The sequence below is a fragment of the Peromyscus leucopus genome, chromosome 6 (genome assembly GCF_004664715.2).
Source record: "Peromyscus leucopus breed LL Stock chromosome 6, UCI_PerLeu_2.1, whole genome shotgun sequence".
Classification (NCBI taxonomy): domain Eukaryota; kingdom Metazoa; phylum Chordata; class Mammalia; order Rodentia; family Cricetidae; genus Peromyscus; species Peromyscus leucopus.
The window spans coordinates 84,997,132-85,024,395 of NC_051068.1; positions in this window are offsets into that span (position 1 = coordinate 84,997,132).

Below are 27,264 nucleotides of genomic sequence, written 5' to 3' on the forward strand. Positions count from 1 at the left end.
ATTATAATTCTGTGAACTCAACAGGTGTATCTTGCCACAGCATCCTGGTGCACTTGAAGGACCCTTTGTCTGGTCAATGTTCCTGGCTTTCTAGGTCTTACTGAGAACAGGCACAGGCACCCAAGGTCAAAACCCAAAGCAAAATCTTGTGTCTTACTAATTTTGGCTGACATTCTAACAAAAATCCGGATGGATACTTGTCAGTCACAAGGCAGGATCATCATTGTCCTTCACTTCTTTAGGGCCTCAAAGGGGAGCCTTGATCTGGGTCCTCAATAGTTGGCATCTTTCTGCCTTATTCAGGTGGAAACTGACTAGCCAAGGAATAATTGTAGTATGGGTAGCCCTGGGCCCTCTGTAAGAGGCTTACACCTTCAGGCTCCTAGGACTAGAGACTTAGAGTTCTTAGAGGAGTCAGGCACTGAGTTCCAAGTGAAAATCTCCCTCCTTTGAGTTCTGATTGCCAATGACCCGGCGCACAGTGGCTAGGGAAATCTTTTGGTCTCAGTGAAGATTGGGGGCAACAGCAGTCATCAAGAATCAATGCCAACTAATGTCATAGCCCCTAAGCCTTGTGTGTCTGACCCTCTCTTTTTATAGCAGATTATGTCCCTACTCTCAAGCTTCAAGTGTCAGGACCTTCAGCTTTTGTAACAGCTAGTGTTGCAGCTTCTGAGCCTTTGCTGGGCAGGACCCTTCGCCTTCAAGGTTTGGCGATTCCCAGGACTTCTTTCCGTGTTCTGAAGTCTCTCATTCCTTTTGCTCCACCTTTGGCAGCCTGCGGTGTTGGACTCTGTGTTCCTTTGCCTTCCATTCTCCGTCTTTTCGATGACTTTTACACCCCTCCTCTCCTGCCCTTGACCGCCATCTGAAACTCTTCAGCTGTCTTCATGCCTCTACCGGCTTTGCTTCGTGGCAGTGGCTGCCAGCACCTCTGTGGCTTCTGCTGCTGCTGCTCCTGCTTCTCTGCTAAGCCCTGTTGCCAGCCACACTGGTCTGCTTAAGATAAAAATCACAAATCGGGATCAAAGACCATCTGGAAAATGCCTTTTATTGGCATCACCAGGGAATAGCATAGGAGGGGGTTTCCAGCTACGCTTCAAAATGAGCTGAGCAACTACTTCTGCAGCCAGTAAGGGGTGTGCCATGGTTGTGGCTTGCAAGTGAAAGATTGTATTTGAAGCAATCACAGCACAATTCCACCAGTCACTGGCCCCACAGAAGGATCGATCACAGGCATGTATTAGACCCAGGCTTGCATTGGAGTCACGTCTTCCAAAGCACGTAAAAGATGTCTAGAGCAATGAAGACAGGAGTTCTACCTTCTGGAGCAGGGGTTTGGGTCTCCGCATTAGTGGTTATTTTAACTGAAACAGAATCCCTTCAGAGTGGTAGCAGGTTATTTAACACACTGTCTTGACAGCAGTGTCATTATTTGCCAAGTAGCTGTTTGGCTGGCAGATCCATACTTGAAACAACCGGGCATGGGAAGACACGTGACAACTGCTACTCAAACAGTTAACATCTTGTTCTTAATAATTCAAATTATTTGTAGAAAAAAAAACCATCAAAACTCACTGAATAGTTTATACACCAAGGAAATAGCATGCCATTAACATTCTTTTGTAAATCTTCTTTTCTTTCTTTTATTTTTGAAGATGTATTTATTTATTTTTTCATTTTTATTTATTTTTTTATTTTTATTTTATTTTTTTATTTTTTTGAGACAAGGTTTCTCTGTGTAGCCCTGGCTGTCCTGTAACTTGCTCTTCTGACCAGGCTGGGCTTGAACCCAGAGATCTGAGATCCACCTGTCTCTGCCTCCAGGTTGCTGGGATTAAAAACATGTGCCATCACAGCCCAGCTGCCATTAACATTCTTAGTGTTGAACAGGTTTTCATTTTTCCTGTGTGTGTTTGTGTAGGTCAGAGGTCAACATTGGGTGTGTTCCTTTCTCACTGACTATCTTAATTTTGAGATAGGACCTCTCACTGACCCTAGAGCAGGGATCCTCTGGTTTCCATCTCCCAGTGCTGGGATTACAAGCATGTGCCATTGTGCCTGATTTTTTTTTTTTTTTCTTGAGTACTTGGGAACAAACTAAGGCCCTCATACACGCTTGGCAAGCATGTTAATGACGAAGCCATGTCCACATCCCCTAGTTTTTCATTTTTACAATGTTTATACCTTATCTTATTCTGTAGCAAATGAACTGGGAAGGATTGTGCCCCTCTCAGTCTTAGTAAAAACCTTTAAAGCATGTTTTTATAGTTTCTTATGCTTGAGAATATAGCTTTATCGATTACTGCACTTTAATATAGTTAAAAGTATAAATAGGACTTTTTTCTTAGCAAATAACTATAAAAATGACAGAGAAAAAGGAAGTTTTCCTCTCCATTTTCCTCCCTATCTGTAACTTTTCTAAGGCTAATTGCTATCAACAATTTTCTATAACTTTGTCATATAACACATAGTATTTTTATACATTGTTCTGCAAATTGCCTCTCACTTAATCCATAACATGCTTACTTTATATCAGTGCATTCTAATATGGTTCATTATTTTAATTCTCTGTATATATTTTCATAACATAAATCATTTAAATTAATTTTATGGTTATCAAGAGATAAACTTGTAGGCTTGACTGGTCTTTATGGTGCATCATACACCCTTTCTGACTTAGGCTGGTGTTAGTAATAAATGCACACTGGCATATTACCCAGTTTTGTAGAACTTGCTGATTTGTCTCTCAGGGTACACTTCCATCTGTAGTTAATCAGTACACCATTCCCATTCTTTCACAAGCTACTCTGTTTCTCAATTTAATTAAACATATTTTTTAATTATGAAAATTATAGGAACTTCTTTTTATTCCTGCATGTGTTAAATTTAACAAAGACGATCTTAGCTGGGAGGTCTCTAAGGAAAAAAAAATCTATATTAAGAATTTGACCTTTTTTTCTCTTCCATTTTTCTACTCTTTTATTTGTGAAATATTTATACTACTTGTGGGATATATGGTAGAAAAATGTATCTTTTTACATCTATGTGTCATGTCGTGAATATCTTTGTAATTTTAGTTTATAATGTTTTCTGTACTACACAGTGGGACTAATTTTGTCTTGAATATTATTTGTTCTTATGCTCACTCTGCAGAAATTTTAAATTAGCAATCATTTTCATTTCAGAGAATGGAAATGAAGCCCCTTCTTTGTCTCATTTGCTTGTTTTCTACCCCTTCATCCTTTCTTCCCCTGACCAGAGAATACATGGTGCTAGTGTGTTTCACTTTTCTCGTGCCTCCTTTTCAGCTATGGTCCATTGTTCTCTTGTTTAGCAATTGGTTCCATGGAGGTTCTGTAATATTTATCATAAAAATTGTTTTTATCCTTTACTTTCCATTTTTGGTTGTCGTTATTTGTTTGCCGAAGCAGAGATTCATACTCTAGGATAATCTGTACTTAAATGCATGGCACATCTGTCATAACCTTGTGAGTGCTGGAATAAACAGTCATGCACTATTATAGCCAGCTGAATTTCCTCATCTACAAATTTCAGTAAACAAAATCACAGCCACAGGCAATCATCAGTTTACACTCAGGTAGGACCATAAATGTGGTCATTTATGTTGACAACATACAAACCAACGTTAGCAGTCAATGGAAGTTTGCTTTTTCCATGTATAAATCTGGTTCACTTTATCAGGTAAACAAAATATTTCAGCCCGCTGGTACAAAATACACTCATATCCAATAATTTACCTGAAGTAGATGTAATATGGAGAGGCAGCAAGTGATCAAAGTCATTGCTGTCCCATCACAATGGCACAGTCTTCTGTAATAGGTCATTGTTAACTATAATCACATATTGTAAAATTGGCTTTGGAATGTATTCCTATGGCTTAACTCAATTAAAATTGTTTTTTGTTATTTATTTAATTTAATTAATTTATTTATTTATTGCTGGTGATCAAACTCTGGTTCTGGCTGGTGTAATTGCTATACACTGGTGTCTTTGGCCTTTTTCAATAAAGGCAACAACTTGAGCTTGAGTTCTCTGAAGATTTTACATAACCACAGAGAGTCTTTGGTTAATTTAGCAGCTTAGATGAATATTTCAAACATTTTGTACTTATGTATGGCTCTAACTTACATAACTACAAAGTATTTATTATGCTAAAACATGAAATATGTTTATATTTTACTATGTGCATATGCTTTTGCTACATATTACCTTAATAAAAAAAAAAAAAAAAACTCCTACCAAGTGAGTTCCAGGAAAGGCGCAAAGCTACACACCTTGCACCTTGTCTCGAAAAACCAAAAAAAAAAAAAAAAAAAAAAAAAAAAAAAAACCCAAAAACAAACTCCTTAGCCATTGCCTTCCATGTCAGGTTTGAATTTCTATTAATTTTTTTTTTTTTTTTTTTTTTTTTTTTGTGTGTGTGAGGTCTTCAGTTTTGCAGGAGCAAGAGTTGACTGAGGCAGGTTGCCATCATTTGTAGGCTGTCCTTAAATTCACTCAATAGGGAGTGTAGTCTTGACTTTCTGATTCTCCTGTGTCTATATCCCTAGTGCTAGGATTACAAACATACACTAACACAGAGGACTTGTGTTGTCTCTCAAATATTAAAGGTCATTCTTACTAACAAATAAACTAGGTACCACATCATTTAATTCTGTTGTGATATAAGCATAAAGGCGCATGGGAATATCCCTTGATTGTACATGATTATTTTTAAGGTAGCTTATATACTGAATTGACCTTTAAATGAATTAATTTCACTGTTGGCACATACTGGACCTGTGTGTTCAGCTAGACCCTTTAAGGCTTTCTTCACATGAATTGCTGTCAAGGTAAATCTCTGTAAGGATCTTTTGGCTCCTGTGTCTCTTTCATGACAGTCCAACTGAGATCTGACAGTAAACTTTACAAATCTAATAGACATGTGGGGGGAAGGGGTGAATTTGTTAATCTGCTATGACTTTGTTCACCCATTATACAACTAGTTATGTTTTTCCTTTTCTCTTTGTAGTTCTCAGAGATCATTAGTAACTCATTAATATCAGGTTCATCTTCTCTCATCTCAGTAGGTGACAACTTTATTCTTTGCTTTAAGTTCTTTTCCTAAACCTCCATTTTTAATTGGCCATTTCCTGCCTCTGTCTCCATCTTCTCCATCATATCCTCAGGTATTGGTTCTTCTCACCTCAGACATTTCTGGCATGCTATTGATATGAATCTCAGCCTTATATTGTCATAACAACCTAGTATAATTTAATGCCATTCTTTAGTTGCCTCTAAGTATGTGATTCTAGGTTTAATTCTTATTTTACACATTTCTCTTTGAAAACTCAGTCTTACTGAGACACAGTTTATACAGTAGGCAGTTGTAAAATGCCTTGTGATTTTTCTACAAAGTGTTATTTCTGTGTAATAATTTCCTCCATGCCTCTCAGTGTAGACTGGATATTGTAATTCACTTCTTCTTTTTTAGTTATTAATTTTTTAATTTATTTTACATACCAACCAAAGTTTCCTCTCCCTCATCTCCTCATATTCCCTCTCCCCACCTCCTTTCTATCCCCCTGTCCTCTCTTCAGAATGTGTAAGGCCTTGCATGGGAGTCAACAAGGCATAATATATCAAGTTGAGTCAGGACTAAGCTCCTCCCACCTACATCATGGATGAGAGATGCACCCCATCACAGGGAATAGATTCCAAAAAGTCAGCTCATGTGCCAGGGACAGTTCCAGGTCCCACTTCTAATGAAGACAATAATATAAAAATGATGGACATTACTCATAAAGTAAGTTTCAAAAGCTGTCCTTCTCTCTCTCTCTCTCTCTCTCTCTCTCTCTCTCTCTCTCTCTCTCTCTCTCTCTCTCTCTCTCTCTCCTCCCTCCCTCCCTCTTCCTTCTCCCCCTCCCCCTTCCTCCTCCTCCTCCTCCTCCCTTTTCATCATCCGCAGTCTCTTATGCAGTAAGCTATCCTAAAGAGAGCCCAGTTGGCAAGGAATTGAGAGGCTCTGGGCAAAGCAGTGCTGAGCTCACTTGGCAAACAGCCTCATAAGTGAATTGGAAGTGGTTCTTTCCTCAGTGAACCATGCAATGGCTGAAGCCCCAGCACACAGATCCCTGCAGCTGGTGAGAGATACTGAGCCAGAGACTCCCGGCCAAATTGATCCTATGTTTCAGACCCACAAATATCATCAGTTTATAAATGTTTCTTGCCACAATATTTTGAGTTTGAAAATAATTTGTGAGGCAGAAATAGAAAACACTATTATTTTCACATATTATATTTTACTTTAGTAAGTGTATGTAATTTTTGGATTTTGATATACATTGTACATATATTTCTGTGTGATCAGATTAGGACATCATAATCATGACACAGGATATTCCCATCATTCTTAAAGTTCCATCTTGATATTTAAAAATCTGCTCCACATATCCCCTGCCAGCATTGATTTTATTTCTGTCCCTATGATATTATACTTTGCATATTTTTATATGATAAGAATAGTTTAGTGTGTAGCCCTTGAATCTGGATTTCTTTTCTTTCTGTACTATATTTGAGATTCAGTTAAGGTTCTAAATATGTAGTAGTGGATTCCTTTATCTTGCCGGTTTTTCTTCCAGTCTATGCATGTAGCACAGTGGTTTGTTTATTCTCAAAGTGATGAGAACGGGAGATAGAAACTGGTCAGACAGAACAGAGACCCCAAAGCAAATGTTATGAGAATGTCCTTGTTGGAGGTCAAGAGCGACAAGAGAGTTCTGAATCCTTGATTCTTCCTTAACTATCACTCTTACCTGGAAGCTACAGATGAGAACATTACTGAAACTGAGAGGAAACAGTGAGGGCCAACAGGTTTGGCCATGTTCCTACCCTCCCCATGCCTCATTCCAGTGACTGCTACAAATCCTTTATAAAAACTCCATTCTCATAACTCAACAGTGCCCTCATTTCTGGGACTCCTCCAGCTATACAGAAGTTCTGCCTTCTTTCGAAAACTTCCTCTGTAGTTCATGAATTTCATTCTTTGGATTTTTGAGATGACAACCTCAGAGCCACTGGCTTGGAAAGGCTTTCATAGCAACTGAGTTAGCTCCCCAAGAACTGAGGAAAGCCCATTGTGCTCCAAGACACCCTAGAATTTCTCTAATAAAAAATATGAACATATATAATAGTTTCAGTTTGGGATGATTAAGTTAAGGTACAAAAATATTTTCAAACTTTTTTATTGCGTCCAAGTACATTTTTGTTATTTGCATTCAAATGCTAGAGCCAAGTGATTGTATGGATTTATAGCATTTGTAGTTTTTAAGCAGTATGTGTGATGTCTATTTACACCAGAAATATGTAAGCCAGGTGCTCTAACATGATCTGATTCAGTTTCCGTTGGAACCATCACATCTCCTCCTACTGATAACTAATACTATCTTTCAAATGCCTAAATTTACCATGTCCAAATGTTCTTAGTGAAGTATTTGTATGAGTCTTTTGTCAAAATTTTGAGTGTAATGAAGGATTGAGAGAAGAATTCTTGGTTCTTTGAGGGAATGTTCTTCATTTTGTTGTTAAAAATGATGCAGCTAAACTTTTAGTTTTAGGATATGAGTTTATGATAGTAGAAACCAGAAGTTGTATGCCACCCCACTTGTTCACTTAAATAGATAGATAGATAGATAGATAGATAGATAGATAGATAGATAGATAGAATAGATAGATAGATAAAAAGAAAAGCAAAAACAGCAGAAGATGAGAAAATGAGAGCCCTTCCATCTTTTGTTTTCAGAAAGCATTGCTGTTGAATGGTTGTTACTTGTAACCATGAATGCAGGTGATCTTACTGGAGATCTTCCCATTTTTTTTAAAAAAAATATTCTTTAGTCAAAGGAGTCTTTTAGGTGTGTTTTTTCAATCCTTGTTCCTTTTGAATTGCTGATGAGAATGGGGAGTTTATGAGCTTTGATGTGGGTGCTTGAAGATAAATCTAAGTTGCCTGGAAGAGTAGCTGTACTCTTAACTGCTAAGCCATCTTTCCAGCCTCCAGGCACACATGCTGAGCACAGAGGCACACACAAGCAAGCTAACCATACACATAAAATAATGTAAGGTTTCTCTGTTCTCTCTTTTGAGGCATCAGTAGTACATTATTCGAATAATCTTGTGTTTTAACTTTAATTTGTCATATATATATACACACACACATACACACCATGCCATTTTTTATAGTGAGTATATGTTTGACCCATTTTATTTACTTGTCAGTTACCAGCTCAATAACACCAATCTATGTCATTGAAAGAAAAAGTTTGTTAAAAGCCTCATAAATTTTGTACCCATTCCTCATGCAATTGCAATAACTTTAGACCATAACAGGAGTAATTTGCTGATTAAGAGCTATGTATTCACCATGTTTCTGGAATTGGACTAATCATTGAAATTGTATAGTAAGGTGAACATTGCTTTGTCTCTTATGAAACACAAGGCAGAATAGTAGTGTGGTAAACAAAGCTATTCCAATTTTGGGATTAGATTGTCTTTATGTTCTAATCATAAAATAGTAGAATATTATAATTTTTCTGTCCCACTCATTTCCTTTAGTATTTGTGGTGATATAATATGTATCAAATAAAGTTTGACTGAGGATTAGAGAACAGGTAATTCAGCCAATGGGCTCTCTACAATCTGGAATTCCTTTGTGTTCTTTGTTACCTAAAGGATGGCCTCTTACAGTTATTGATTTAAAAGACTGTTTCTTCTCAATACCCTTACAAGAAAAAGACAGAGAAAATTTTGCCTTCACATTGCTTACTTTTAATAATTCACAGCCTGTTAAGAGATATCAAGGGAAGGTTCTCCCATAGGGAATGTTAAATGGTCCAACCTGTGCCAATATTTTGTACAACAGCCATTGGAAGTAATACATAAACAATTTCCTCAATCTATAGTTTACCATTACATGGATGCCATTTTACTAGCAGATTTAAATATATATACTTTAGGAAGAATGTTTGAAGAAGTTAAGAAAATTTGGCCATGTTGGGAATTACAAATTGCTCCTAAAAATAAAAAGATGAATTTCTATTAATTATTTAGGATATAAAATATGTCTACAAAAATTAGACCCCCAAAGATGCAAATTAGGAGAGATCAATTGCAGACTTTTAATGACTTTCAAAAATTACTAGGAGATATTTCCTATCTACTGCCCACTATTGGAATAAAAAATGATGAACTGAGTAATGTGTTTAAAAACTTACAGATAGTGACAAGGACTTAAGTAGTCCAAAAGAATTATCAGCTGATGCTGAGAGAGAATTAGCTTTGGTGGAAAAGAAAATACAGGATGCACATGTGGATTATTTGGATCCAAAGCTTGATTGCATTTAGGTTATTATACCCTCTAAGCATTCTCCTACAAGAAAATTCTTGCAAAGGGAAAATAATATCTTATAATGGGTCTTTTTACAACATAAACAGAGTAAAAAAATAAAAACTTATGTAGAAAAGATCTCAGAGTTGGTTTTAAAAGAAAAATTGAGACTTCGTCAATTAGCAGGAGTAGACCCAGCATAAAATTTAGTACCTTTAACTAATGATGAAATTGACAAATTATGGGCAGAAAGTGAACCTTTGCAAAGAGCTTGCAGTAATTTTTTGGGAGAGATTAACAACAAATATCCCAAAAGCAAGAGAATTCAATTTATAAAGAGAACTAATCGGATCTTACCTGGTATTGTATGGGGAACACCAATAGCTGAAGTCTCTACATTTTATACTTATGCAAAACAATCAAGGAAAAGCAGGTTACAAATTAGAAAATTTAAATAAAGTGGCTCAAAGTCCTTATAATTCTGTCCAAAAATCAGAATTATATGCCATACTGATGGTATTAATGGTTTTACAGAAACTCTCAACATAATTACTGACTCACAGTATGCAGAAAATGTGATTTTATACATTGAAACTGCTGAAATTATCTCTCATGAGTCAGAATTAACTTTGTTATTTATTCAGTTACAAGAAATAATCAGGAATACGATTTATTCCTTATATGTAACACACATCCAATTCTATTTGGGTCTGCCAGGCCCTCTAGCACAAAATAATGACAAAATTGATAAATTATTGATAGGAAATGTGCTGGAGGCCTCAGAATTTCATAAAAACATCATGCCAATAGTAAGTGTTTGAAAAGGATTTTTCCATAACCTTGCAACAAGCCAAGGAAATTATAAGGGAATGTCATACTTGTTATTTATACAACCAAACTCCACTACCTCCAGTAAGTAACCCTAAGGGTACTCAAAGGAATAAAATCTGGTAGATGGATGTGTTTCATTTTGCAGAATTTGGAATATGGCATGTAAGATGCTTTAATGACATAGATTCTTTTTTTGTTTTTATGACAATGAGACACGTCTGCTGCTGGCAGCACCATTCTACTTCAGAGAAGATGAATGGCATTAGAAGAAACTCTATATGGTGTTTATTTTCTTTGTGACAAAAGTTAGCCACTGGGGGAAAAAAAGTACCCCTGTCTCAACTGCTAACAGTATGCTGTCCAAAATGTACAGGTAGGACACCAAAGAAAGGACTTTCAAACTTTGCCTAGACAGGGTAGGAAGACCCTTCAGAATATCCTGCTTCACAAATAAGGCTGTCGTTTATGCTAGGCCTGTAGGCAGAAGGTGGATGCCCAACACTGCAGAGGAAGCCAGCTGTTTCTGTCATTTCTTCCATTTTTGGAAGTCATTTGCCTGCACTTCCTGCTTACTTAGGTAATATTATTTCTTTCTTGGGTCTCTGATGGAGTGCAAAACTAGATAGTTATAGTTATGTTTTTCCTTGTTAACAAATTCAGAAAAGAAACTCACTAAAGAGGTATGAAGTGTGTAAACTTGAAAGACATCAAAAGATGTTTTGGGTTAGTGATACAAATTATGATAGAAAGTGGATTAGATTCAAAATTTTGGACTCACCAAAATAGGATAAATATTGGAACATTTTCTCTGAATCTGTCAAATTAACATGAACTGGACATAGTTAATGTAATTCTTGACTGCATATATTATATATACTTACTGTACTTATTGTGTGTAGTTTTTCTTATATTAGTTATAACCTTCTTTTATTATTTTAGACAAAAAGGGGAAATGTGGTGATATATTGTGGACCCAATAAAGCTTGCCTGAGGATCAGAGGAGAGAACCACTAGATTAAACATATGTCAGGCAGTGGTGGCATACACCTTTAATACCTTTAATCCCAGCACTCAGGAGGCCGAGATCCATCTGGATATTTGTGAGCTCAAAGCCACCATGGACTAAATGAGATTGACTCAATCTAGGAGAGAAACAGAGCCAGGCAGTGGTGACACAGACCTTTAATCCTAGTTCTTGGGAGTCACATGACTTCGATCACAGTACTTGAGATTTCATGCCTTTGCTACCAGTATTTGGGAAGCACACAAGCCATTAATCCCAGCACTAGGAAGGAAGTGGTATGGCTTGGCAGAGAAAGGTATATAAGGTGTGATGAGACAGGAACTAGGCCCCTTTCAACTGGGGACTCAGAGGCTTTTACTCAGAGGATTGGTGGAGATAGGATGTTGCCTTCCATTTGGCCTGAGGATTCGGTACTGATGAGAAGTTTGTCCAGTGTCTTGTTCCTTTATCTCTCTGATTCTTCAGCATTACCCCAATATCTGACTCCAGGTTTTCATTATAAGACCATTTAGGATTCGTGCAACAAGTGTTTTCTTTGATTAGAATGTGAAGGGGGCAATTTTTTCCTGTCCTTCAAATATGAATTAAGAGTATTTTTTAATAATGTGAATATTTATTATGAGTATGTATGTGTTTATAAATAATGCTTTATATATTTATAAATATCATGTGTGGGTCACAGGACAACTTTGTAAATCTGTTCTCTCCTTCCACTTCTTCTGTTTTCTGAGGATTGAAATTAGGCCTTCATGCTTTTGAAGCAAGTGCTTTTGTCTACAGAACCATCTACTTTACTGTGATTTAAAAATACTTTTGATTTGTCAATTAAAATGATAGAAAATACGTTGAGTTATTTTATTGTTAAATATGGTATAAAAGGTTTTATCTGTTTTTTGATGAGATCTATTTTATTAAATATCACTAAGTTCTTAGTCAAAATGGTTCAGTCTCACATCCCATACATGTTCTATGTCTTTTTCTCATGTCAGTCACTTTAAATGACAATATTTAACCCATCGCTCAAGTGATTTCATCATTATCTTTTTTTCTATTCATTGATATGAATTACACTTTCTGGAATAAAGAGTCTTTTCTCCTTTAGCAATTTCTTTTGGGACCTATTTTAACTTGACATCATGCATAGCTCTTTCTGATGTTTATTAAATCCAAATTCATGGTGCTGCTTTTTAAAAGTGATTTTTTTCTCTATGCCAAACTCATTAAATTAATAGTTTTCTAATCAGTGTGATTTTATTATAAAACTATTCCATATCATTTCAATTATAAAGATAGCAATTTTTAAACTTAAAAATAGTCTCTTTTCAAAATAAATTTTCAGAAATCTTACAAAAATATAAATGTTAAAAAGGAAATGAAACAGTTGATATACATGTGTGTACATATACAAACAAACATGTATAAACTCTCAACATATTGTATGAATTTGTATAATCACCAAAACACTCACTTCTTATTTTTCAACATGTTTGTTGTATGAGATAGTATGAGATATTGATTTTTTAAATTTTATGTACAAGAAATGATGCTTTATTGTTTTTATATATTTTTGTTCAGATAGAATTAAGCAACCCTGTTGTGTGGCTGTTAACGTTCAAGACAGATTGCAAGGTATGCCATGCTGATAAGATTACTCATGTCAAGGGCTTGTCATTTTAGTACAGGGTGCAATTAAGTGCAATAGGAATACTAGAAATACCACTGACCTGTATATTAGAAAGTAGTAGATCAAAGTAAATCTAAAGTAAGATTATAAAGTAGTCATTGAGCACTTACCTAATTTCTTTTGGATAGACTTAAAACAGCTATTTGAGAAAGTGATATATGAAGTGAAATTTAAAAGGAAAGGAAACATCCATATAAATAAAAGAAGGAAGAGATACTAGGAAGAGAAAACAGCCAATGCAAAGTGCTCACTTTTTGAAAAAAAACGTCAGGTTGGTATTGGCATAAAAATAGACATGTGAACTAATGGAATCGAATTGAAGATCTTGACATTAATCTATATACCTATGAGTACTGTGACAGCAGTCTTTTATTCCTGCTAAAGAGAGGGAAAAATGGTGCAGAGACTTTGGAAAAATCTAGTCAGCATCTAACAAAACTGAACCCACACCTAACATCTGCTCTAATGATCATGATGGACAAAGGAAAAGGTCAATGGCTCCAGGATGCTGGAATGGGTGGAAAGAATAGACATAGTGAACAGAGATATTTTTAAGACAACTGAGCTATTGGATGTGACATTTAAGTAGCAGATATGTTACTGAGTAAATCTCAATATAATGCATGCACTTTGTGTGGCTATGATGTTTCAATGTAGCTTCATCAACATTAACACATGTATCACTCAGATGCAATGGGTGGATCACAGAGGAGTTATGCTTGTGTGGAGACAGTGAGTTGACCACAGATTCCTGTCCTTTATCATCAGTTTTCCTGCTGACCTCATATTTCTTAAAAAGTAAAATATATTTTTTATATAAAAATATAAAGATCACAGAGAAGAAAAAATTGACAAAAGAGACAGAAAAAATAGGAAAGAACTAGGGGAAAACTAAGACTATTATGTCCTGGGATTTTAACAAAAAAAATTCTCCAAACACCCCAATAGTCGTGCCAGAAACCCCATCCAATGACTGAGGGATCTGGTTGCAGAGATCCATGGCTAGGCCCCGGGTGGAGCTCTGGGAGTCTAATTAGCGAGAAAGATGAGGGTTTATATGAGCGAGAATTGTTGAAACCAAGGTTGGATAATGCACAGGGACAAATAGCCAAACGAATGGAAACACATGAACTATGAACCAAAGGCTGAGGGGCCCCCAACTGGATCAGACCCTCTGAATGGGTGAGACAGTTGATTGGCTTGATCTGTTTGGGAGGCATCTAGGCAGTGGTATCAGGTCCTGTGCTCATTGCATGAGTTGGCTGTTTGAAACCTGGGGCATATGCAGGGACACTTGGCTCAGTCTGGGAGGAGGGTACTGGACCTGCCTGGACTGAGTCTACCAGGTTGATCTCAGTCCTCGGGGGAGGCTTTGTCCTGGAGGAGGTGGGAATGGGGGGTGTACTAGTGGGGAGAAGAGGGGAGTAGGAGGGGGGGAGAACAAGGGAATTTGTGGCTGATATGTAGAACTGAAAGGTATTGTAAAATAAAATAAAAGGAAAAAAAATTCTCCATGGAAGGAGTGATTAACTTAATTGAATGCTGTCTGTCAATGGGCTGAGTTTGAGGAGAGCTAATAATTAGTAGATACAATAATGGCTAGCAAAGATTTTATGGTGTATTGGAGACAGAAACTTGACTGAATTTAAGGGTGACAGAAAGGACTTAAGTTGCTCCTGGGTGGAACTTTCGTTTTTTATTAAAAAGGCCAAAAACCAAATGAACAGATTTGTAAAATTGTACAACATTGAGACCATAATTATTTTAAGATGGGGAGTTTTAAAGTTAAGTAATTCATTTTTAGTGAGGAGAGAATCATTAGATTCGTTTATATTTCTTTTTTAGAACTGGGAGTAACATTTTTTAATAGGTAAACCACCACCATACTGGGAGCAACACCTTTCATAGGTAAAGTGAAACTAACCCAGCCCTCAAAAATGTGAATATCTTTAGGCAGGAGACACAGTTAGCTCATCCATTATGACATGGTAAAAGAGCGCATATAAAGGCTCAGATACAGGGAGATTAGAATGCATAGTGGTGGAAGCATGTGAAAGCATTTCTTTTAATGCTAATATTTTTATAGTAAAATAGGAAACTGTAATGTAGGAATGGGGATATTTGCTGTGAAACAATCTTTGTCCACTATAAATATATATTACTCTCATTGGTTAATAAAGAGCTAACTGTCCTATACCTGGGCAGGAAGAGATTGGGCAGGAAAACCAGACTAGGAGGATGCCAGGAAGAAGAAGGGCCGAGTCTCAGGAGCTGCCAGCCAGACACAGAGGAAACAGGACATATACATGAGGTAACAAGCCATGAGCCGAGTGGTAGAACTTAGATAACTATGGGTTAATTTAAGATGTAAGAGCCAGTTAGTAATAAGCCTGAGCTTTTGGCTGAGTATTTATAATTAATATTAAGCCTCTGAGTGTTTATTTGGGAAGCAGCTGCTGAAACAGAGAAACTCTGCCTACAAATATTGAAAGACATAATAATTCTAGAGGGGTTTTAAAGGAGGAATAATTGTTGTGTTATATGGGGATGTGAACTGGCCAAGGAAATATAGGTTGTTTGAAAACTTCCAAGACTATGTGTCATTGAAGGTCATGAATTTAAATGTGTGTGACACTATTATGAATGACAATGAACTTTAAGTTTGACTGATATCAAAATCAAGAATTGAAAAAAACTGGAGTTCCCTGTAAATCCAAGTGTTTTGGGGTCTTTGTCCCATACATCCAATCCACTTAGCTACAGGGGATAGATGTCTGAATCGGAATTTAAAAACTGATTCTAACTACAAAAAAATGATGAAGCACTGGAAGAGATGTATTGGGAACTGCCATAAAATAAGGTAAGGAGGAGAGGTCAAGGTCATGGGAAGGGATTAGAAAGACAATCTGAATGGATGATGCTAAGTGGAGTGACCATGATTCAGGACATAAAATTAATCCTCAAAGAGTTATGTGGGGAATGTAGGTTATGGCAGTATGGATGGGTCACTAGTGGACTGTTTATACCCCATCTCATGAGCTTCTTGATGAGGGCATTTGAAAACTTTGAAAGTTGAAGTTCCTCCTGTAAACTTCTCCTCCTTATAAATGGAAATGTCCCTGGTGTTTGTGTAGACTACTGCTAAGTGGATGTAGTCCTGAGGGACTAAGGGGCAAAAAAAATCTTAAGTGGAGGGGTGCCACATGAGCATAGAGTAGAAGAAAACCTGAGCCTTGATGGGCAGGACAAAGCACTATTGAATGGAGAGACCTTGCAACAGCATGAATCACAAGCCGTCACTGTTTGCATATAGATTTTTTTTTAAGGAAATAAAGACTTTCACTCTATGTTTTGCAGGCTTCCTTTAGTGACCATAAATCTTTTCCAAATGCTAAGAACCTGCTCGAATTTGGCAAGCCAGATGAATAAAAAGGTCATCTTCTTGCCTAATGGCAGATCCTATAGTTTTTACCACACAATTCCCTTTATGGTCATAATTGTCCCTCGCAAAAATATAGTGTTATAGCAGACGCATAAAACTGCTGCCTGTGAAATAAACAGGAAAGGGCACATTCTCATTTCCAAACAGTTCTGTGTCAATCGAGTTTAGCTTGCACTTAAAATGGAAAGCAACGATCTTCCTAACAACGTGGGGCTGTGATAGACTGTCTCTTTGACCTTTCAGTGCATAGATGAATCTCTTTGCCCCCACCTGGAAAGACATTTTTTTTTTTTCAAACTGAAGATACAGATCTGACTTCCACATATATTACAGTTAGGTAGGCAAAGGAAGCAGATTTCCTTAGTCTTGCCTAGCATCCAGTGCAGTGTTAAGTGCAAGGGGGAACTTAATAATGCATGGGTTTTGAAGTAAACCCAGTTAACATTTTCAATCTGGAAAAAGTAATCAGTGTATGGTAAAAAGTAGCTACTCCCCTTAGCCTGAAAGAGAATATAAATTGACATCCAGACATTGAAGTTTTTAAAGTACATGATATGTGGTGAGAAGAAAAAAAAATCCACATAAACCAACCAGGGAAGATGACAGTGGGAAAAGGATGTGACTTTTCTCCATTCTGCCACTTGCAGTAAGAAATACAGATTTTTGAGTGACAGGTTAACTGGACAAAGGACTACTGGAGGAGCCTCTATTGAATAAGAGCGTCTCACAGATGCACAACTGCAGGGAGAAGAGATAATAGATCTGGAAAAACACTGTTTAGCTTCTGAGTTTTAAAGCCTGTGACCAGTGCTGCATGTGGATTTCCATGTCTGCTGATGTTGAGACTGTGAGCTGCAAAAGAGGATGGTTTCTTTACCAGTAGTGCTCACGAACAAGTTATGAAACATTTATTTTGTCTTCTGCCTTGTCTGTGAACAAGGAGGATCATCACCGTAAGGGATAGTTGCTGAATTAAGTGCTCATGTGTAAATCTCTTATATCAATACCTGGTCGTATATAAGAACTAACGTGTCAAGTGGAAGAAGTAGTAGAAGCAGCGACCAAAGCCAAGTGGTTTCCTTGGGTGGCTTGAAAACAGCAATGTGCTTTCTCATGGTGCTAGAAGCTAGCAGCCTAAGAGAAGGGGTTGACCAAGTAAGATTATTCTGAGGGATGTGTCTAAAGTGTCCCACCTTTTCCTCCTTGACTTGTACTAGATGGCTTTCTCCTCTCTGTATCTTTATATTTGTATAGTCTTTCTGCCTTATATGACAGATCTGAATCTTCTTCCATGACAGCAGTCTGTTGCATTGTGTGGTTCGACCTAATGGCCTCATCTTTACTTTATGCATATGCAAAGACCCTGTGTCAACACAGTCACGTTTTTGAGGCATTGATCATAGATATCCAGCATGTGAATTTTGTAAAGGAATACACAGTCCATTACAAAATCCTACCCTGGGATGTCAGTCGGACCACTGATTATGTCCTTCTAAGAATTTTTTTTCTACATAAACTCACTTGAAAGAATTTTTCTTGCAACCAAGAAATTGCTTGTAAGAATAATATATTTTAGGGTTGCTGTGGATAAAATTAAATATTTTTTTAAATAAGTGATACACAGGATTTGCAAAATAATGTTATTTTGTTATTAATAAGAGTCCATTAAACAAAACACTAAGATCTCAGTATGAGTCAAGAATAGAAATGGGTTGGTTTGACTTCAATAAAACTAGTTTTCAGAGTGTAGAACTGTTTCTCTTCCCTCTGTCTTTCTATCTAATATCTCTTATCCCTCACTCCTCAAGAGTACCCTGTCGTAAAATGTGGGAGCCCATCTCCCAGCTGGGCCCCCACAATTTCCAATGAAGGTGACACTCATAGGAAATGTGGATGAGGATACACACACACACACACACACACACACACACACACACACACACACGCACGCACACATATGGGGGATACATATCTTAGTTCAGCTTCTGTCTATTCTATGCCACATGGTTCATAGTCTCTTAATCCACATATTATAACTCCTGACACCTCACTCTGGGAAGAATATTTAAAATTAGATAATTAAAATATTCAATCTTAAATATCACTCATGTTTAGAATGGTGTGAAAATTTTAATTGTGATAATCAGCTTTTTATATTAGAATTTGGAGATTTTCTACTATAGTATTTCATTTTTTTCCCTATGGGAATGGATAGTTTTGCATGCACAGATGTTGTTTGAATCATAATGCTTAACTTCACTGAAGAAGCTATTCATGTTTACCAAGGATATCATAATAAGGGTATTGGATACTCAGAACCTGGAGTTACAGGTAGTTGAGAATCCCCTGATATAGATACTGGTGACCAAACTCAGGTTGTCTGTATGACCCTATTCACCCTTAATTTTTGAGTCATTTCCAACTTATTTGCTTTCTGACATTTCAAATCTTTTTAGTAATTTTTATGGTGTATAAATATGCACATATATTGATATATCAATATATATCCCATATATATTTCTATGTATCAATATACATATTGATAACATAAAGTAGCATAAATACCCAGTTAATCTTGTGAACAATTTTTCCTTATCCACACTGATGGAAATGCTTTCTGTATCATCTCACTTTAAACCTACTGCATTTGTTCTTTACTTACAGTATTTATCACTTTATGCCTTTGTACTGTAGACACATTTCTTTCATGTTATTCTCTTTTGTTATGTGAAATCCTGAAGGTTCCACGAAGATGCTATCTATTCTATGCTATCTATTCTATATTAAAAGAGGTGGTGAGAAACTTTGAGATGTGGGGCTTAATAGAACTGGTTAGATCACTGTGGACTTGACCATGGTGGAGACTGAACCTCCAATGTGTCCTCTTGTTTTGCTGATCCCTAACCATGAGATTAATGCTTCCTTCTATAGGCTTTCCTGTCCTGATGTTCCATTTCATACAGGCCTAAAGCAGTGAGACCACCAAACATGGATGGAAGTCTCTGTAACTGTCAGCAAAAATGTGCCCTTATTCTTTACATATTGATGATCTTGGAATTTTGTTATAGCTATGGGATGCTAAATAACAAGGCTTGTGTATAATTGATCTTTGCAACCTTTCATACTTTCTAGTAGATTGCTTATTCCAGTGAAAACTCAATAAGTAATTTTAATTAATTAGGGATGGGTAAGAATAAAAAAAAACACCATTTTTCTAGGACAGTGATCTTTAAATGTCCCATATTTTGCATTCTGTGCTAGGTACCATAAATTATGCCTTTTACTTTTTTATTGTCCCCAAGTTTAATGTAAAAAAAAAAATGTTCTGTTAGATTAATATCTTCCTTAGTTTCAACTCCTCTTTTTAGATCTACGGCAATCATAGCCCCTCAGTATGTATCTGTTCAAAGGATGAATGAATAAATAAATGAGGATCTAGTGGTTGCAATGACTGTGACTTGGCAGGACCCATAAAAATGGAACTTATGCTCAGAGGTAATAATTTAAAGTAGTTGGCTAGAATGCAGTGTGCATTAAGGACATTGGGATGTGAAGCAGGACATTTTGATGCTATAGTTTTTAAAATATATTTACATAAAAATGCTTTGGGAAAATATATGTGACAATGACAAACAGCGAAGAAGAAAAGTAATACGTGGCTCTCTTCTGAGAGCTAATAGCTCATGTTTCTCTGTCTACCTTCTAGACTTGTCTGCGCTGCTTTGATGGTGGGAGTTATCTCAAGTTTGAGATAGATCTCTTCTATCTCTCTTCCTAGGAAAAATGATTCAAGAGAGCAAAGAATAGTTATGACTGAAATATCTGAGAAATGATGCCAAAATTGTGAAAGAAAAGACTTTATCAGGGGACAGGAAGTGGTCACAAAAAAAAAGACTGATTTACAGAGTTAAAAATCAGCAACTCATAGAATGAAGTGAAACTTACGGCTAACCAAAATGTGGTTAGTTACTCCCATAACATTTATGTCCCTATTATACCAGTATAATATAACCATGACATATCCAGTCTCAGGTTCTTGGTCACATCAGCAGTGTGCAGTATGGGGGATATGAAGAGATAAAGGGGAAAATAGGTTAGCTTTACATGGGGAGGCAGATAGAAGGGCAGGATAAAGAAGGGAATATGGGGAAGGTAGGTCATTGTTGATGGTCACAGAGTTTGTGCCTGGGTGATACTGTTATTTGCTTTTCTTTTCTGGTAACATACAAAGTACCCAGTACCATGAATGCTATTAAGTTGAGGTAAAGCTTCTAATTGGGCATTATCTCAATTTCTTCATGTCTTTTGATAAAACTATGTGGTATCTTCAACAATAGATTCTTAAAGTAAGGTTGTGGAGAATAATCAAAAGCCTTGTCAGTAGACTGCAATGTTTATGGGAATTTATGAAAGCCCTCTGACCATTGACTTAACAGGAAGCAACCCATTCCTGGCACTGGAGCTTTTACTTGGTGACATAAAATTCTAGTTTGGACATTATCTCCTCTTCTCTGTGGTAACTCCATTTAATTTACTGCACTATGCATATACATTTTAAGAAGCTTTGCTAGTAGTAGATTTACATATAACTTTTCAAAATACTTTTAGTGTTAGTTGTCCTTCCCCATATTTCCTTCTTTACCCTGCCCTCCTACCTTCCTCTCCATGTAAAGCTATCCTATTTCCCCCCTTTATCTCTTTATTTCCCCCCTACCTCACACTAGTGTGTTACCAAGAGCCCAAGACTGGCTGTGTCTTAGGAACAGGGGGAAGCTTATTATTATTATTCTGCTAAGAAACACAGCAATAAAAATGACTCCTAATGATGTTACTATACCCATATATCAGAGCATCACTCAACCTTTACCAGAGAAGTTTCTTCTTGTAGTAGATGGTAATTAACAAAGAGATCACAATGAGACAATGTTCACAGAATAAGGGTCTTTTTAGCCATTAACCCTAAATGGGATCTCTATCAAATGCCATCCCTCAAAGCTCAGGCATAGGGATCTCTGCAGAAGAGGAGCTGGAAAGCTTCTAAGAGCTAGAGGTGGTGGACCACTCCAAGAAAAGAGCATGTCTCAGCCATACCAGGATCAATAAACATATGAAATCATGGAGATTCTGACAGAATACACAAGACCTGTAAAAATTAAGTTCAGCTAAAATCCCAACACTGAGAAGAAAGAGTAGACACAAAGTCCTACCTTTAAACAAGAAGCGGTTGTAGTCAATATTTCCTGGGAAAAGGGAAATCAGTTTTCTTCAATGGAGAATCACTAAATTTAACAACCACACTCCAAAGCAGGCTCTGTGTCCAGGAGTAGTTGGCCAACACAGAACATACTCCATGGCTTTTTGTGGACATTTTATTTTGTTTTGGTATTTTTTTTTATTTTGTTAGTTTTCTTTTCCTTGAATTTTCAAAAAGAATTATGTTGAGAGAGAGCATGGGGAAAGAGAGAGATCATAAAATTGGGTGGATAGACAGGCATAGAGAATTTGGGAGCTGGTGAGGGAAAATAATACGATCAAAATATATTGAATACATTTTAGAAATAAAGAAAAAGAAAAACCATCAAATGTCCTACAGAGGGGGATTTGACTAGTTAGATGGGTAAGTACAACTGATTGAGACATTTGGAGTCTCTTGTGTGATGTGCTCTTCCTACTCCATCAGCTCTTCAAGGCACTTCAGTAGAGAGCTGTGTGCTCCTTCAAGGTTACTGAATTTGATTTGCTTTTTTCTAGCTGTAACAAGAGAGATGACAAGTTTAAAGACCCCGAGTCACTGAGCCACAGGTACATGTTTATTCTTACTAATAAGTCACAGTGAAGCTGAACTACCTGATTCTGACTTCCTTTCTAGCCCCTATTTTTGAAGTACCTATTTTTTTATAACATGATAAAAAAAACACCCCCCCCAAAACAAAATTGAATATATGCATGCCATTATTGAAAGAAATACAAGAACAGAATTGAGAGCTTTCTGTGTTCTTTGGTGCTGAGATATGTAATCATGTTGTGACATAACTCTCTGCCCTATTTCTTCTCAAATCCTCTTTTTAAAATAAATATTTTACATGCAATGGCATTGGTAAAAATCAGGGAGCTTACAAAATCATTGTCCTGTATATTCAAGTAGAGAAAATGCCACACGAGGACAACTATTTAGTCTGTTTATTTCCATTTGGAAATCATAGTTTTTGCTTCAAACAAGAGCTTCAATACTGAGAGACAGGACTCATAGGGTACATGATAATCTGTAGGGATTATGCAGATGCTTACCTTTCTTGATTAAAATGTGCTTCTACAGAAAGTAAGGATGCACCTGGTGTGGCCTAGATTCCACTCCTAATGTGTATTCCTTACCTTAGCTGAGGTCATTTCTCCATACCAAAAGGTACTGAGTGTCTTATGCTCAGCATGCCTCCTAATTAGATTCCCCTTTCTCTCCCATCTCTTATGGGTGAAAGTGGCTTCATTTTTGAAGTTCTTCATGATCACTTATAAACACATTAACTGTGACTGATATTCTCCATACTTCACAACCTTCAGCATTGCCATGTACACAGGCAAAATAGTTCCAGCTGCACTCCCCCTGCTGAGGTCGGCTTTCTCTTCATGAGTGAGTGAGCATTTTCTTTCATCTGGTGAATTTGTTGCCCCGGAACTTTCCCAGTACTTACAAAAAGTTGACATAAATTGCCCCCACTGGTTTCTCTCTTGTCTCATGCTCTTTGCATACATCATTTTGTTAAGTTAACCCTACTTCTTGGGCCTTTTTATCATTCTAGAAAGCATCATAAAATGGCTTTTTTATTATACATATGTACAATATATAACTTGCTAATTTTTTTTTTAACTTCTGAAGCATCAAATCAATGGCAAGGTCACTTTGCAAATCTTTTTTCTTTTAAATGAGATGGCAATGTGCCAATGTTTTGGTGCAGTGTCCAATTCTAATGAAAGATTAAACATTTTAGCCAGCAGTTCCAGTGTCCTCTGGCTGTTTGAAAACATTTGGTTGAATGCCATCTGTTCTTGGTGATTTATTTATGTCTTGTTTGTCAATTTGTTCTAAAGGACCCTCTATAATTATTGACCAGTTCAGCTAGCCTGTGCACTACGAAGGAGAAATGATTAACCAGGACATATGTGCCCAGCGAAGTGCTTGGCAGTGCGGTGAAGACAGAGCATCTGAAAAGCATATTTGTTCTCCAGAAGTTTGTTATTTGGTGGTAATATCAGGTATCTGTCTTATTGTTGCAAAACAAAAGAAAACAGAACAAAACAAAGCAAATCAAAACCTTGCAACAAGACTTGGGAACAAAGGGATTATTCTAGTTCATAGTATGAAAGTTTAGTCTCTCATGGCAGGGCAGACATAGCTACCGGAACCTAATGGAGTTGGTCCCTTTGAATCTCCAGAGAATAAGCGGAGAGACACAAAGGTTTACGCTCAGCTCTCAGTTGACTTTGTTCTTTTTACTCAATCCCAGACCCCAGCCAGTAGCATGGTGGCAACATTTAGAGGACTTCTCACCTCTATTTACCTGATCTAAAAAAAAAAAAAATCCTTCCTGAATATCTTTCATCATTTGTCTTCAACATGAATCTAGATCTTTTCCAGTTGACAAGAAATACAAATTATCACAGTTGGAGTATAACGTAATCAAAGTTCTGGTGTTCATCAAGCTCGGCCTGAGGTACTGTAACAATAGACAGGAAACACAATGAACTCTTTTCTTCATTGTTTCATCAGCGATTTGTGCTGTCTTCTCTCCTCCTCATCCAGCGCTTCCATGATGCTGAGGACTCTAAATGCCTCTGTGTCTTTAATATACTCAAGAAATTTCCTCTATATTATTTACCTTTCCCTTTTTATTTTATTTTAAAAGAGAGGTGGAGTTTATTACAGACCAAAAGGAAGTACTGTCAAGGGGTAAGAGTTGGCAGTGGCCAAAGAGACAATTGCATCACTTACATATGGGCAGGCTTCCTATTACTTTTAAACCTAGCTGAAAACTAAAACTTTCCCTGAGGGGTGTTTTCCTGCCCAGGGGGGTGATAGGGCCATTTGGGTTGAGTTAACTATAGGATGACTGGGAGAGGGGAATTGGTATATGTTCACTCCTTTTTGAAAGTTCAAATCCTTATAATATCTAAAACAGTGTAGATGCTGTGTACTGAGGAAATAACAGTGATGAAAATGTGCATGTGATATTCTGGCCTTAGCATCTTCTTAGGCTTGTTCTGTTCATCAGTCTATCAATAGCAATACCTGAGAATGCCACTACAGCCTGGGCTTCTGAGATTTTTAGCTCTCTGCTGGGCACAACTGCCATGACTCATGGTTCTGATTATTTTTGCCATATTTATACTCTGCTGGAAGCTACTGCTCCATATTAGAAGAAAGGGGATGAGTTTTAGTCTTCCTAATGTTATGTCCTTTGAGCCATGAATCATGGCTGCTTGCCTGTCCTGTCCCTTGTCAAGATGATGCCTTAGTTTCTGCCTGCAGCATTGTTTGCAGAGCTCAAGGTGGCAGCAGATAGAACTCACACTATTGCCTCCTCATCTCAGCTTCTTCTGCTCCTCATCGCCATGAATGATCCTTTTTCTCCCTCCTGAATCAAAATGTAAAGTTGGCATCCATCTGAAAACTTTCGCACGGTGTCATTTGTCCTGCGTGTCTACTCTTAATTCAGTATTGAATGACTCCAGAATGTCTCAGTTACTCATCACACACGCACGCGCATGCACATGCACACGCACACGCACACAAGAAAAAACAAGAGACCTTACAGAGTGGCCACAATTATCCTTATCTTCAAGTGGCCTACACATACCTAAGTGTCCAGATGACTGAGGTCAAGTGCATGTAACTAGTAAGATTCCATTCTTAGAAATGCTAGCAACCAGCCGGGCGGTGGTGGCGCACGCCTTTAATCCCAGCACTCGGGAGGCAGAGCCAGGTGGATCTCTGTGAGTTCGAGGCCAGCCTGGGCTACCAAGTGAGTTCCAGGAAAGGCGCAAAGCTACACAGAGAAACCCTGTCTCGAAAAACCAAAAAAAAAAAAAAAAGAAATGCTAGCAACCTGCTTCCTGTGTGGGAAATTCCAGCATTTCCATTGCTTTGATTTGCACTCTTTTTGTCATAAAAATGAAAGTGATATTTTGATTACAGAGAAAGCAACAGGATGAACTGGAGACATGATAAAAAGCATACGTTAAATGTGTGGTGGTTGATTGGTCCCTCCCTCAGAATAATTTGTTTAAACCCTGAAGCTCTCTCAGCCAAATTTGAAATCAATAAACAATCCGGCCACTGCTCAAATCAGGCATCATCTGCTTCAAAACTTGTCATGTATGCTTCTGATTGGCAAGTGAATCACAGCCAAGTGCTTATTAGACTGTTAGGCTCCCTTCCAGTGCAGTCTTCAATTATCTCTGTGATTGTACAGCAAAGAACATTTGCTTGATGAAGTAGAGCTGATTTGCTTATTGTATGTCTCTGCATTCTCATTAATCTCTCCAATTCTGCAATTTGTATTGGTTTTCTAGTTATTAGTGTGAATTCATGACAGCATGTTTTATTATTAGTGCTGTCTCCTTGCCGTACTTAACCCTTTGGAATATGCAGAGAATGTGACATATTCCCCTTCTGAAGTCTTTGCAGGTTTAATGTGAATGACTGCAAACAGGACAGAGGCCTGGTGTTCGAACTGGTGGCTTTCAATAATCGGTGGGATCTCATGAACGCTGTTGTCAAACAGTTGTATCTCTCCCCATTCCTTATGACTTAATGTAGATTTAGAACATATTTTCTTCTCCTTTGATTTTTTTTTTCTTTTTGAACAGGGCCCCACACTGTAGACTGTGCTTTGGCTAGAAGCTGCCTTCATCTCTTGATTGCTGGGATTTTAGTCATGTGCCCTAAAAGTGCATTTTTGTATCTTTGTGGACTATCAATTAATCATTTCAGACCTTTGGATTTTTGGTGAAATAAATAAATAAATAAATAAATAAATAAATAAACACACATATATTTGCACTCCTTTTGTCTCTATATAAAATATTATATATATATTTATATTTATATTATATTTATATATTTAAATATATATTTATGTTATATATATAAATATAAATATATTTGACTCAAGGTCAATTTTCCTGCAAAATTTTAAATTTTAGTTGGAAATTGTCCTGAGACTCTCTGCAAAGAACTTCCATTGGCTGATTCCTATGAAATTTCAAAATTATATTTAAAAGCCTACTAACAAATAAATGTTTTTTTGAAAAACTCCAAATAATCAAAGATGACACTTTTGGATTTGAGGGCAAACCTGCTTTTTCAACCATTGGATCGCCCTAAGCAATTTCACACAATACAGATCCAGCAGGGGACCCCAACCCCTAAGTACAAAATTAAGAGTAAATAAAAAATACTAAGAAGGTGGTAAGTGCAAAGCCTTTCTAATCAGCTGCTTCTCTGAGATATCTACTGTCTATGTAGGTCAATATGACTCCTGCTTCAAGGTTCAAGGTATTTAAGTTTTGTGTAGGACCCTCAGGTTCACAGAACATGTCATATTCAAATGTTGTTTCCCTGGTAATACATATTGGGTATGCAATTCAAAGTATCCATTAGAGACTGGGGTTTTAGAAAGCACCTAATGGGAAAGATAAAGTGATGCTCAGAAGAATGTGGTAATGACAAATCTACCCTTTTTTTTTTTTTTTTTGGTTTTTCGAGACAGGGTTTCTCTGTGTAGTTTTGCGCCTTTCCTGGGACTCACTTGGTAGCCCAGGCTGGCCTTGAACTCACAGAGATCCACCTGCCTCTGCCTCCCGAGTGCTGGGATTAAAGGCGTGCGCCACCACCGCCC